Source organism: Nannobrachium achirus (genome assembly GCF_963921795.1).
Source record: "Nannobrachium achirus genome assembly, chromosome: 16".
NCBI classification, from domain to species: domain Eukaryota; kingdom Metazoa; phylum Chordata; class Actinopteri; order Myctophiformes; family Myctophidae; genus Nannobrachium; species Nannobrachium achirus.
Window position 1 is genome coordinate 26,690,796 of NC_137823.1, and position 13,506 is coordinate 26,704,301.

A 13,506-nucleotide genomic window follows, 5' to 3' on the forward strand; every position below is an offset into this window, starting at 1 on the left:
AAATGTCCAAATACATTTCAAATATTATCAAATTATCTCGCGGCACCCCAAGGTGCCCCGTCACCCACTTTGAAAACCCCTGTCCTATGGTACCAACATCAATACAGGAAGGAACGATAACAAGTATTGGGTCGGAGAGGCAACTGTAAATGTAATCAAATGGTGGTCTGTGGCTCAAATGCTGAATAGATAATGGACCTTGATGTGAAACATGTTGAAAACCACAAACCAAAACAAACAAAATGTAGGAAACAAAAAACGAAGGGACCCATACAGTGTATTATATAGTAGCACTACACAGTATATATGGTGGGTGGATGCGGCTAAATTCCAGGCTCATCTCACGTTTCTGCTAGTAGAGCAGTGTTTTCCAAACAAATCCACATAGGGTCCAGCAACTGTATGGCACAAGAAGAGCCTAGAGAAATGTAGGACTTATAAAAGCCACTGGGTTATATTCCATGACAATATACCGTCTGCAAACACTACATGTCATTTCAAGCAAAACTGACACACCAGTGATGGAAAAAAGTACTCAAATGGTTTACTTAAGTAAGTATCAATACAGTACAATGTAGAAGTTAGAAGTAAAAGCTCAGAATTAAACATTTACTTGAGTAAAAGTACAAAAGTATCGGCGTCGAAATGCTAAAAGTAAAATCACTCAGTATGCACAATATCCCGTTTCATGTTTCCAAATGTATACAAATCCTTTGAAAGAAGCAGTTTTACAAGCCCACTACAAACCCCATGGTTATTTGAGAATAGATGATCTACAAGCTCACAACGCGTCACTTTGCGACGCGTTGTGAGCTTGTAGATCGGAGTAGATCTATAAGATTAGGTAGATTATAATTAGGATAGTTGTAATACAAATTTATATTGTATCATAATCACAGTTACAAGGGTCAATTTGTTTCGTATCGATAGGGGTACTTTTGTGAAATGGAAAATGTTGATATTTTTATGTGGTGCGGTGTAGTGCGTTGTAGTGTTGTGTAGTGTGGTGCTAAAGCTGCAGTCGAAAAGGGGCTTAAGAGAGAATGTGACATGCTTCCTGGAAGTTTCAATAGGGCCTCTTTGGGACCCTCTCAGAGCATGCCACGCACGCACGCACACACACACACACACACACACACACACACACACACACACACACACACACACACACACACACACACACACACACACACACACACACACACACACACACACACACACACACACACACACACACACAGGTACCCCTTTACACATCATCTCCTCTTCCATCTCCACCACCACCTTGACCTTCCCACTGAGGGGTCACGCCAGTGCTGGGTCCCCTCAGATCGTTAATAAGGTCACGAGAGGTCACTTGATGGTCACGCAAAGTGACAGAACAACACACAGCAGACGTATGCATGTACGTGTGCGTGCGCGTTCAAACGCACGCACATGCACGCACACACTTTCACCTTTTGTCGACGTCCTAAGCCAATAATTTGATGACCAGCAGTGGTTCCCTATGGAGACACAAAGAGCCCGCTTTGTTCACAAAGAATCTCCTCAAATTATTGGCTTAGGAATGCGAAAAAACAAACAACAACATTTTGGGGGTGAACTATCCCTTTAACCCTGGTGTCCCTATTTTGTATGTCTTGGTCAGTATCGTTGAAGAGATGTTCCAAAATGATCAGAAATGTTGTGTGAGCTTGTAGATCAGCAGTTTCTTTCTATTTGCCATACGACAAACCATATACTGTAGGCCTTGAACTCCAGCATCCATATTCCGGCCAAGGGTCTTCAACAGGGGGTCCGGGACCCCTAAGGGGTCCTCAGACTCGCTCAGAGTCACTACAGGGGGTAATCCAAATCTTTGGGCTTTTTTCTCCTTTTTTTATATTAACCACTTGAACCCTAGTGTCCATATTCTAGTGCTCATATAGAACTAGTGTTCAAGTGGTTAAGTGGTTAATGGTTGTGTGTGTGTGGATCAATGGGATGTGCACGGCAGTAACACAGCGGGGGTCCAAAACCCACTGGAGCCACACGTACTAAACATGTACGGTCATATGTTTAAAAAGGTATCCACCTTAAACCCTTCCACTAAACAAACTGTAACTCTAACCTTTCGCCCAACTACTGCAAGTGAACCCTGACAAGACAGTAAAACTATATAGTGCACTGCACATGCACCACGTGCGCTCACTCCCTCAAACACAAACAGAGTTAACCCGGACCGCTGCGTTGTCCTGCTACACTGGACTGGCGGCAGTAATAAGCACACAATCCTATGTTGCAAAATATTGATGGAGAGAGAGAGGTGAGGCGATGGGGGAGAAGGAAGGAGGAGGGAGGGGGGAGGGGGGAGGGGGAGTTATGAGTTATGGTCAATTAACTTCAAATGCTGGATAATTCAGGAAGTGTTGTGGAAATTCCAGCAACAATGGGAAACACACGGGGCCCTCAGTTCCCAGACGAATATATCCCGTCTCAAATTATCACATCACAGAACAATGTATTTCCACTGTTCCACCTACGTGGACACAGCGTTGGAGGAGAAGAGACAGATCCTTATCTTTATTAACAATATTACAATTGATCTTATTACTGTTATTATTATTGCCAGTGTTATTATTTCTCCAGTTTTGTTATTACTTTATTACTCCAGTTATTATTATGTAACAGTTTTGTTATTACTTCAGTTATTATTATTGTTATTATTTCTCTTATGTGATACTACTTTTTGTTTATAAAAATACCTTTCTTACTTTTCAATAAGGGTAGGCACAATAAGCCCTGGCTTCAGCCCATTCCTTTTCGGTGCCACTGTTGTCAGTGGACTACATTGTACTTATGTGTTTTAATTTTTCTTTAATGGACCGAAATAAAGATTTCTACTACTACAGAGACAGAGACAGAGACAGAGAAGAGAAGAGAAGAGAAGAGAAGAGAAGAGAAGAGAAGAGAAGAGAAGAGACAAACTAACAAGAGAAGGAAAACGAGTAGGGACAATTTGATGGATAGGGAGAAGAGACGGTTTGATTGGAGATGACAGGTGGCTATATGTCGTCCCCGTCCCCCCACATCCCTCTGACGCCAGCGGCCCAGGAAGGGACAGGTAGCCTAATAACAGGGTTATGACAGGGGCTCGGACGTGTCCTTGGCAGCTCTAATGGTTGCTGCTGAAACAGAAGGCCATTCAAAGCTCAACATATGGTCCATATCAACAATTACTAAGGTGTGCTGTGATACGCAGAAGATGAAGGATAGCAGTAGTCACTGAGGAGGAAGGAGGAAGGAGGAAGGGAGGGAGGGAGGGAGAGGGTGAACAGATGCAGAGAGGAGGGGCTTTTAGCCAATTTAGAATAATGACCTTGGGTCAGAAGGATGTATGGAACCTACTGTATTGCCTGAAAGTCCAGTCCGCCTCAGTTCAAGTCAAACAACCTCACCCATGTGTTGAATGGCAAAGAGGGGAGAAAGATTTTGGTGGACAGCTACAATTACTCAAACATGGTAGTAGTAATAATAATAACATTGCAGACCAGGGGTCTTCAACGTTTTCAGGCCAAGGACCCCGTAGTTGAGAGAGAGATGAAACAGGGACCCCCACAACTTTTTCATAGATTCCATATCTTTTCATTGTTTGAAAGCAAAATCATCAGTGTATTTTGGATGCATGTCAATTTGTGTTTTCGGATATTTAACCACTTCAACCGCCATAAACTTGACCTTTCACTCTGTACTTAGTCTGCTCTTTTTCCCCTCGACACCAAACCTTTGCCAAAAATAGCTGCGAGGCATGTGAGCTTGTAGATCGGCTATTTTTGGTTAAGTTCTCAGAATATGGGTTCAAGTGGTTAACATAAAAAAGGAGAAAATAAGTTTCTATCACACACAGATTTGGAGGACCCCCTGCAGTAACTCTGAGGACCCCCTGTTGAAGACCCATATTGTAGACAGTGTAGACTCTGTACACAGACTGGCATACACAGAAGAACTTTCTAATGTTGAGTTTTGAATTCTGTGATCTGTTGTCCATTGCAGTAGTCCAACTGTTGTGCTCCGTGGCTGTATGTTTCTATGCATATCTGTGGGTACCATTGTAGACTGAGGAACGGAAAGTCGTTTTATGACAAGAGAATACATCTGGTTCTACATCCTTTAAAGATGCGGTGCCATGATTTTTTTCACCCTATAAAACATGATGATAAGGTATTATGATTATACTAGGAGGAGGTTTTCCAAAAAAAAGAAAGTGTACAGAAAGTGTTAAAATTAGGTTTTTATGTGGCCACACCCACCAGTTCATTAGGTATGCCTGGTTGACAGGTGGGTGGTGACCCAGCTGAAGTTAGCCACACCCACAGTGTTGGGTGTATGATAAAAGGGGAGGGGATGATTCTATGATGTCATTAAATCTGTGTTTTTTTTTCCGATCAGGCCTTTTGACTCAGAGGCTTTCAGCTTTCAGGAAGTAACCAAAAATACACAGGGATGGCAAATTTGCAAATTATAACCACACATGGGCATCTATTAGAGTAATGATAACTCCATAAACACATAAAACAGAAAAAAGTACCACCTCTTTAATATAAAAGGTGCTAGGGATTGACATGCCTGTGAAAGCAGAAACTAAGTGGCCAGTCATGGTATAGCTCCTGCTCAAAAAGAAAACATTGTATTTTCCAATTCCTCAAATCCAAATAGTCCGGTCTATGTTGTAAGGACAAATGAGAAAATAAGGTAAGATATGGTAACGACTAACGACTATTCTATTGAATATAAGGCAGGGGTCTTCAACAGGGGGGTCCGGGACCCCCAGGGGGTCCTCAGAGTTACTACAGGGGGTCCTCCAAATCTTCCAATACTTTTTATATTAACAACTTGAACCCTAGTGTCCATATTCTGAGAACTGTAGCCGAAAATAGACGATCTACAAGTTCACAATGCCTCGCAGCAGAAAGAGATTTGGTGTAGAGGGGGAAAAGAGCAGACTAAGTACAGTGACAGTTCAAGCTTATTAATGACGGCTCAAGTGGTTAAATATCTGAGAACACAAATTGACATGAATCCAAAATACACTGATGATTGTGCTGTCAAACAATGAAACTATATGGAATCTATGAAAAGGTTGTGGGGGTCCCTGCTTCATCTCTCTCTCAACTAAGGGGCCCTTGGCCTGAAAACGTTGAAGACCCCTGGTATAAGGAGAAGGTATGTGATGGTCATCCTTGAATATACCCAAAATATTCATTGGAAAATTCATACAAATATCAAAGAAACGCATGGGTCTTGTTGTGCATCGAGCTTCGACTACAAAAACAGATCGCCACAAACAAGTGGCCGCAGTGTCCTCAAGCGGAAATGAGAATATACTTCCATGCTAATTTAGCTCAAGTCCTCCTAGACAGACTCAGGTTGACCCTGATTATTTCACGTACACACACAGCGCTCACAAGCGGTTCCCATCTCCCTCGGCCAGTGAAAGGGCCAGGGCCCAGCATGTGTGCAGTGTGCGGCAATTACTGCGATGAGAGCTTTGGCTCGAGTCACGGTCAGCACTCATTTCCAGGAGAGTCACTCCAATCCTCCAGGTTAACAAATCCAGGAATCTCCCGCCCACTAAAGACACACCAAGGCCATGGGGGAGGGGCAGTGGCGTCAGTTCAGAAAAAGCTAAGGTATGGCAACATGACTGGTGCTTCGCGCGCGTGCAAGACACCAGTCATGTTGCCATACCTTAGCAACAGGCATGATGCATTTATTTTAAGAAATACATTCTATTTCCCCCCCCCCCCAAATTTCTATGGTTTCTTGGGCTGGATATGGCAGCCTGGAACAGTTGTCCAATTAAGTGCGGCTAAACTTGGCATAAAATAGTAAACGTGCCACAATTAGCAATAATGCATTGCACCTGTGCAGCTGACCTGCGGAACCTGGGAATATACCATTCTGTCAAGATGGGGAGAATAAAAGTGTGGAGAATATCATTATAGCCGAATACCTTGTTAAATTTTGCATTTGTAGTTATTTGAATGTAATTTAACAACATAACCAGCACAGATAGACAAAGAGACATTAATGGATTTATATTTTAAAGTTAGTTTTATTCTCCCCCCTGGACCCAGGGTATGGCAGCTGCATACCCCTGCCATACCCAATTGACGACCCTGGGGAGGGGGGGGGGGGGGGCATAGTGCTGAGCCCTGACAATATCGCTCACCCCAAAAAACGGAGACTAATGAGAAATTCATGTTCGCACGTTGTCGCAGCTTCTCGATCGTCGAGATAGAGTCGAGGCTGAACGAAACCATATTTAGTTTCTGAAGAAGTTCCCCCGCATTTTCTTTTGCACAAAAATGCAGAGACACGTTCCATGTTGGAAGACACAGAGAAACGGCGCTGCTGCTGTCTGTTGTTGATTCAGGGACAGAATCCTCCTTTTTCCCTCTAAGCCGCTGTTTGCTCTAGCGGTGACGACACGAGCGGAGGAATTTGGGCAATGCTTGTGCATCACAGACTCATTTCCTCTGAGAGAGAGAGAGAGGGACCTTCTCCAGACAGACAGGACAGCAAAGAAGTCTGCTTTATTCACTTCGAAGCCTCAGGCTTCAAGACAGCGAGGATCTTGTGGCCATGTTAAACATTGGCATTCCTTTGGTGTAGACTGTAGAGCTTTGCTGTCATACGCACGCGCACGCACACACACACACAGTCATTATGCAAACACAGACACACGTGCAAGTAGAGTTGAGTTGCATACGCAAATGCAAACACAAACACACAAACGTACATGTGTAGAATTCCTTGGGGATAAGCAACACAGACTAAGACATACACACACACAAATAGGGTTGCATGGTTGTTGGGACCTGCCACATTTAGTTCACAGACGTACATACATACGCACATACACACAGTCATGAACACTCGCACGCACGCACGCAGTCATGAACACTCGCACGCACACGCGCGCACGCACGCAACCACGCACGCACGCACGCACGCGCGCACGCAACCACGCACGCACGCACGCAAGACACACATTATCCTTTAGGGTCACATTTTTCGACCATTCTGCTAGTAACCAAAGATACACTTCCAGCCAGGGCTAAATTTCCAATTTGATTCACAATATGGTTGCCAATGACTGTAATTGTCACAAAAACATCAACAGTCCTAACTCCTCATTTGTTTTTTATTTTTCATCTCAGAATGAGGGAGCTTCTTATCTTTACTTATCTGACATCAGGGGGCAGACCTCCATTCAGAAACACCCCCACTTAGAAACATCCCCATTCAAAAATACCCCCACTGAGGTTAGGGTTAGGGTTTAGGTTAGGTTTAGGTGACACCTCCATTTAGAATAATGGAAGTCAATCTTCTGAATGGCAATGTTTCTGAATGGAGTGTGTCAATAAATTCAAAAGAGGCCTTTCTGGACAAAGGGGGAATATCTCTTTAACTCACCATGATCCCTTTTTTGTTTTGGAAAGATTGTTTCATATTGTACTGCAGAGGAATGAGTCATGGCCTATTGGAATCCCAGTGGGCTTACAGTCCCGTTCTATGCAAACAGGAGTCGCTCCCGATTGTAATGGATCAAAGTAGTCTCATAACTCCAGCCTCCTGCTTTCAAGTTTACCAAAGGACAAGCATAAAAAGCCATAGCACGCTCTCTGTAATGGGATAAAGTCAGACTAAAGCTGCCTTGAGAAAACTTCACTCATTCAATAGAGAGCCCATGCCAAGATTTACTCCGCCACTTCTCTTTTCTCCCCCCCCCCCCCCCCACCTTTTCTATTCCGCCTTTCTATTCCCGCCTAGGGACGGGACGATAAGCGATATTATCGTTTATCGTGATAAAAAACACTCGCGATAATCGTATCGTGGAGATTTAATTTATCGTGATATCGTCCTCCGTCATGCACTGGGATCAATTCACCCTTTATTTGCTGAGTTTTATATCCGGTACCACTTAAACCCAGTGATGTCATTACGTGCGCATCCCGCATCAAAAACTCATTCAAGTCGCCCAGGGACTCATTCATGTCATGGTCCTGGGGTCCCGGGGATGCGCCTCTATTGGAGTCCATGTTAAAATAATTTACCGGGTCGCGGTAAAAGAAAAACATTTTAAAATTCCACAGACACCACCATTGTTCATGGGTGAAAGCATCCTACTTTAAGTTCTAAGTTCAAAAATTAGCCAAATTGTAAAATAAATATAAGAAATAGGTAAACATTTTGAAAATAGCCGATCTACAAGCTCACAGCGCTCGAAAACATTGTATTGAGGACTCATAAAACTTTTCTGGGACCCATTTGAATGACCACCTGTGGGTCCCGGGATACATTGAAAACCTAGTAACATCACTGTAAACCCTATAATTGGTAAAAGGTACTTATAACTTGATACTTCATACTTGATAAGTCTTATTCTCACTGTCTATCAGTTGTCTTCGCCAAAAAATAGCCGATCTACAAGCTCACAACGCGTCACAACGTGACGTGTTGTGAGCTTGTAGATCGGCAATGTTTTAGGCAAATGTTCCGCCCCAGGATAATGGATTTTGATTATCGTGATAATATCGTAAATCACGATTTCTTTTGTCACAATAATCGTGATATGACATTTTCATATCGTCCCATCCCTATTCCCGCCACCATATTTTTCCTTCCTTGTAACTCAAACGGAGCAATGCTATACGAGTTTACATGCCAGCAAAATTCAATACAATTCCAGTAAAGGGAAGAAAGAAAAAAAAAGTCACATGAAAAGAGCACTTAGGGATGTATTTTCCTTAAGTGCTTGACAGTCAAGGAGAAAAGACGTGAGCCAACCAAACAAATTAACCACCTCTTCACTTTATGGAGTCCTGCCAAGCAGCATCCACCCCCCAACTCCCTCTCTCTCCCTCTCTCCCTCTCCCTCTCTCTCTCTCTCTCTAAGACTTGCATCTTATTTCAGCTGTTCGATTTCATGCTAGATATGTTAATTGCGGCTGAAAGTTGCAGTGGCGCCCATACGGGACGTCTGTGGGTGTTTTTTAAAGGCAGAAAGAAGAAGAAGAAAGAAGAAAAAAAAAAGAAAAACGAAAATCCCCGTATCGGATGACGTCGGGATATCAACATGGGAAATCTGGTGCGATGAAAGGAGCGGCGGTCCACGGAGGAAGGAGGCAACGGCGAAGCTAAAACCATCTGAGGTCATTGACGCTAAACAAATCAGATGATTAGAGCATGGAGAGAGAGAGAGAGAGAGAGAGAGAGAGAGAGAGAGAGAGAGACAGGGTGTGTGTTAAAAGGGGATTGGAACGTCCTTAGGAATAAAGTCAGAGCCACGAGTTAATCCCATTACACAATATACGAGCTACCTGACCCAATCCCTGTAAACCCTTTAAAACGCTAGTGAAATACCTTGACCAAAGGCCCTGCCACACCAAAACACACACACACACACACACACACTCTCTCTCTCACACACACACACACACACACACACACACACACACACACACACACACACACACACACACACACACACACACACACACACACACACACACACACACACACACACACACACACACACACACACACACACACACACACAAACACGCACACGCACACTCAAACACGCACACGCGCACACACACACACACACACGCACACGCATGCAAGCGTACAGTCAGACGCAGACTAACATACTGTACCCCCAACACATTCATTCATGTATGGTTGCCACCAGTCAGTGGCTTTAACTGAAAACCACTGTGACATATATACTAGTCCTGTGCCCGGGGGGTGTGCAATGAGGGTCTGGCTGGCTTGCACTCTTTATGCCTGATGTCAGTCAGTGATGTCAGTTGGGCATTGTTACCATGGTGGCGACACTGTTTAGTATCAGTGATGTCAGCATGCAGACAGACGGTCAGACGGCGGACGGACAGGTAAATTAATAGTTAGATGTGTGTATTTTTCCAATCAAATGACAAGTGGGCGAGAATTGTGTGCGTGTGTGTGTGTGTGTGTGTGTGTGTGTGTGTGTGTGTGTGTGTGTGTGTGTGTGTGTGTGTGTGTGTGTGTCATAGGTGGGGGCGGATGGATGGGTGTGGGGGCGGGGGGGTTGCCCCGTGCAGCTGTTCCTGTGTGCCTTGGCTACGGACACTGTTTGTGTTCCCAGGAGAGGGCTGGACAAAGCGCTTCCAGGTCGCCTTGCGAAAACCTGCCTTCTCATTACCAGAGGTCAGCCTGTTGGAACACAATGCTGACCTCTCACGCCGAGCCGGGGGCCGCTGAGAGAGGAGAAGGGGGTGTGTGTGTACGTGTACGTGTGTGTAGGTGTACGTGTCCTAGGGCATTCACCAAATATTCGAATATTCGAATATCAAAGTCACTATTCGACGGTGTTCACCGAAGTCGAATATTCGCGTATCTTTATTTTTATTGTTATCTCTTTAAAAAATATATAGTTTATAAAGCTTGGCTAGATAGGAAGTCATAAGAATGAGTTGTCAATGCCCATGGTGGATGAATTTGTTAATGCGCTATACCAGGGGTTCTCAGACCTTTTTAAGCTGTGACCCCCAAAATAAACATATTTGAACTGGGGACCCCCACCCTGACAAGCACTTGGAATTATAGGTATTAATGTGACTCGGTTGAACAGATAAATATTGTGAAAATAGCCGATCTACATGCTCACATCGCCTCGTAGATCGGCTATTTTCACAAAGTTCGCCTCTTGCTTACTTAATATTTGACATTTTGGCCAGTCCTGTCGAATATTCGACTATTTGAATACTTTGAGGTTGATTAATTCGAATACTAAAAATCACTATTCGTGTCACTACACGTGTACGTGTACGTGTTTGTGTGTGTGTACGTGCATAGGAGCACGTGAGTCAGTGAGTGTGTCGGCAAAGGGAATTCCGACAGTGGAAACAGAGGGAGTGAGTTAAGGTGAGCGTTCATCCCTCACCCAATTCAATTCACCCACTCACTTTCCATCCTGAGCCTGCTAAGTCGCTCGTTGTGGGCCTAGGGATGGGACGATATGAAAAGTTTCATGTCCCCGATTATTGTGACACAAGAATTAGCGATTTACGATATCATAGCGATAATCTAAATACCCCCAACATCCATTATCCTGGGGCGGGACATTTGCCAAAAAGAAAAAACGTAATTTTGACATTTCGTAGAGTAAAAAAAAGACTATCAATCAAATGTACTATATAGTCATAAAACTTTATTCTATTGCAGTAAGTTATAGCATATACCCAATTTCCAAACATTCCAATTTCCAATTTCCAAATCTCAGATCAATACCATAGTTTTAAAACTTGCCAATTGTCAAATATAAATACTAGTCTTAAAAAAAAATCTATCCAGGTCTGTTTTACCAAGTATAGAGGGAAATGGTTCCCTGATAATGCAGCTTGGCAAATAGAAGGTGAATTGATCCCAGTGCATGACGGAGGATAATTTCAAGATAGATTTAAACCTCCACGATACGAATATTGTGACTGTTTTGTATCACGATAAACGACAATAATAGTGTGGGCCGTTCCGTTGCCGGATATGAATCCTCCTTTGTGATGACGGCTGCCTTCCACATTGGCACAGTGCTGAAGCTCCTTATCAGCTGGCGAGTCATTGTACACACAGAACACTCCCTCGAATAAGGAGGTCCGGGACATCCAAGGCACCGATCTGAATGTTGTCTTCAATCCGCGGCGCGCCCCTCCCACCTTATTCCCCAGCTTGTGTTTGGGAGGGTGTCTGGTATTTGGCACACGTCCTGGTGAATGCCTATAGATGGCATGGCTCTTGGATCGCAGTCGAGCCTCATTAGCTCGACCCCGCTGTTGCGCTCACTCAAACCAGACCGAAGATCTGATGGGAGGAGGGGCTCGAGACGGGGTGTGTGTGTGTGTGTGTGTGTGTGTGTGTGTGTGTGTGTGTGTGTGTGTGTGTGTGTGTGTGTGTGTGTCGGGTTCCTTGGATAAGGCAGGCCTTATAATGGCTTCCTGTACTTATGAGTGGAAAACACAACAGAGAGAGGATGTGCGGATGATGATGATGATGATGGCGGTGATGATGATAGAGAGCGTTTTATCCCAGGGCTTCTCTGATGCCCCGGTTCTTGGCATCGCGACACCTAATTAACCACATGAACCATAAGCGTCCCTGTTCTGGGCATGTCTGGTCTGGTCAGCGAACATAGTCCATCTACAAGCTCACGACGCGATGCGATGCGTTGTTGTTGAGTTGGAAGTTGGCAAGCTTGTAGATCGGATTTGATGTACTACGAAGTATATAGGGTTTAACCCATTCAGAACGGGTACACGTTATTGTGTATCATTGTTTTATGCTTTAAACTATTGAAAAATAGCAGATATAAAAGCTCAGAGCGCGGCGAGCTTTTAGATCTGCTATTTTTGAAAAATCGTGAAAATTTGAATTTTGACCCAATTCTATAAGTGTCTTTTGAATCCTTCTAAGGTTTTTTGAAAAACCTGTTTCTAAGTCAGCAATCTGGCCAGCCATCGTCAAAGAAAAGGTCCTTTTCACTTAACTGGAGCTCAGTTAGTCTGTTCTTGAGAGACTACTATGTCACCTTTTCATGTGAAGGACCCCCAAAATGACATGTATTTGGCCATGGACCCACATCTCAAAATATTTAGTTCCAGGGACCCCCCAGAAGCAAAATTTGAGTTACAAACGTTTGCTTTGAAAAATACATATATTCAAAGATTTGCACACATTTTCACGACTTTTTCGAAAAAATAGCAGATCTACAAGCTCGCAGCGCGGCACTCGGTGCCGCGCTGTGAGCTTGTATATCTGCTATTTTTCACTGGTTAAAGCATTCAATAATTCTAAATGGATTCAAGTGGTTGTGCATACAGTATAGAAACGTGAGGTCACGTGAGGTGTGTATGTGTGTGTGTGTGTGTGTGTGGGGGGGGGGGGGGGGGGGGGTCAACATCTGGAGTCCCTGATGATCTCCAATCTGTGACTGTGACTCAACCAGTTAATACCCACCTCCTGCCAGCTGGGCCGCCATTACGGTTAATGAACAAACTTTAGAACTTTTTAGGTGGTGAAAATAGCAGATACTTCTATCCTTGTAGCTATATTTTTACGCCACTGTAGAGGGTATGAGCATGCATAAAGTGAATGGCATATCGAGTGGCAAATCGAGTGGCAAAGTGAGTGACAAAGTGAGTTTAACATTGTTTAACGTCGTTTAATGCAATCAGATAGGACTTTTCTGTTTGGATGTAAGGGCTGTCAAGACCAGAAAGTCCTTTTTTGCCACTCAGTAGGCGTTCCCGCATAACTTCTGGGTATGATGTTGATGTCACGCGCATACCCTCTATTGTACAGCAGTATTGTATATATAAATAAATATAACAATATTTATTATTAGATTATGTGGTTAATTGGACTAATCGATATATTCTATTAAATCTATTAGAATGTATTCTTGTCGAATCGTAAGAAATTATT

General features: G+C 43.7%; 1 protein-coding gene across 1 annotated transcript in view; it reads right to left on the minus strand.

The window, feature by feature from the left end:
* The window catches only part of disp1 (dispatched homolog 1), a 167,808-nt gene that overhangs the window by 120,664 nt on the left and 33,638 nt on the right, over positions 1-13,506 (minus strand). The gene's annotated exons all lie outside the window — the stretch shown is intronic.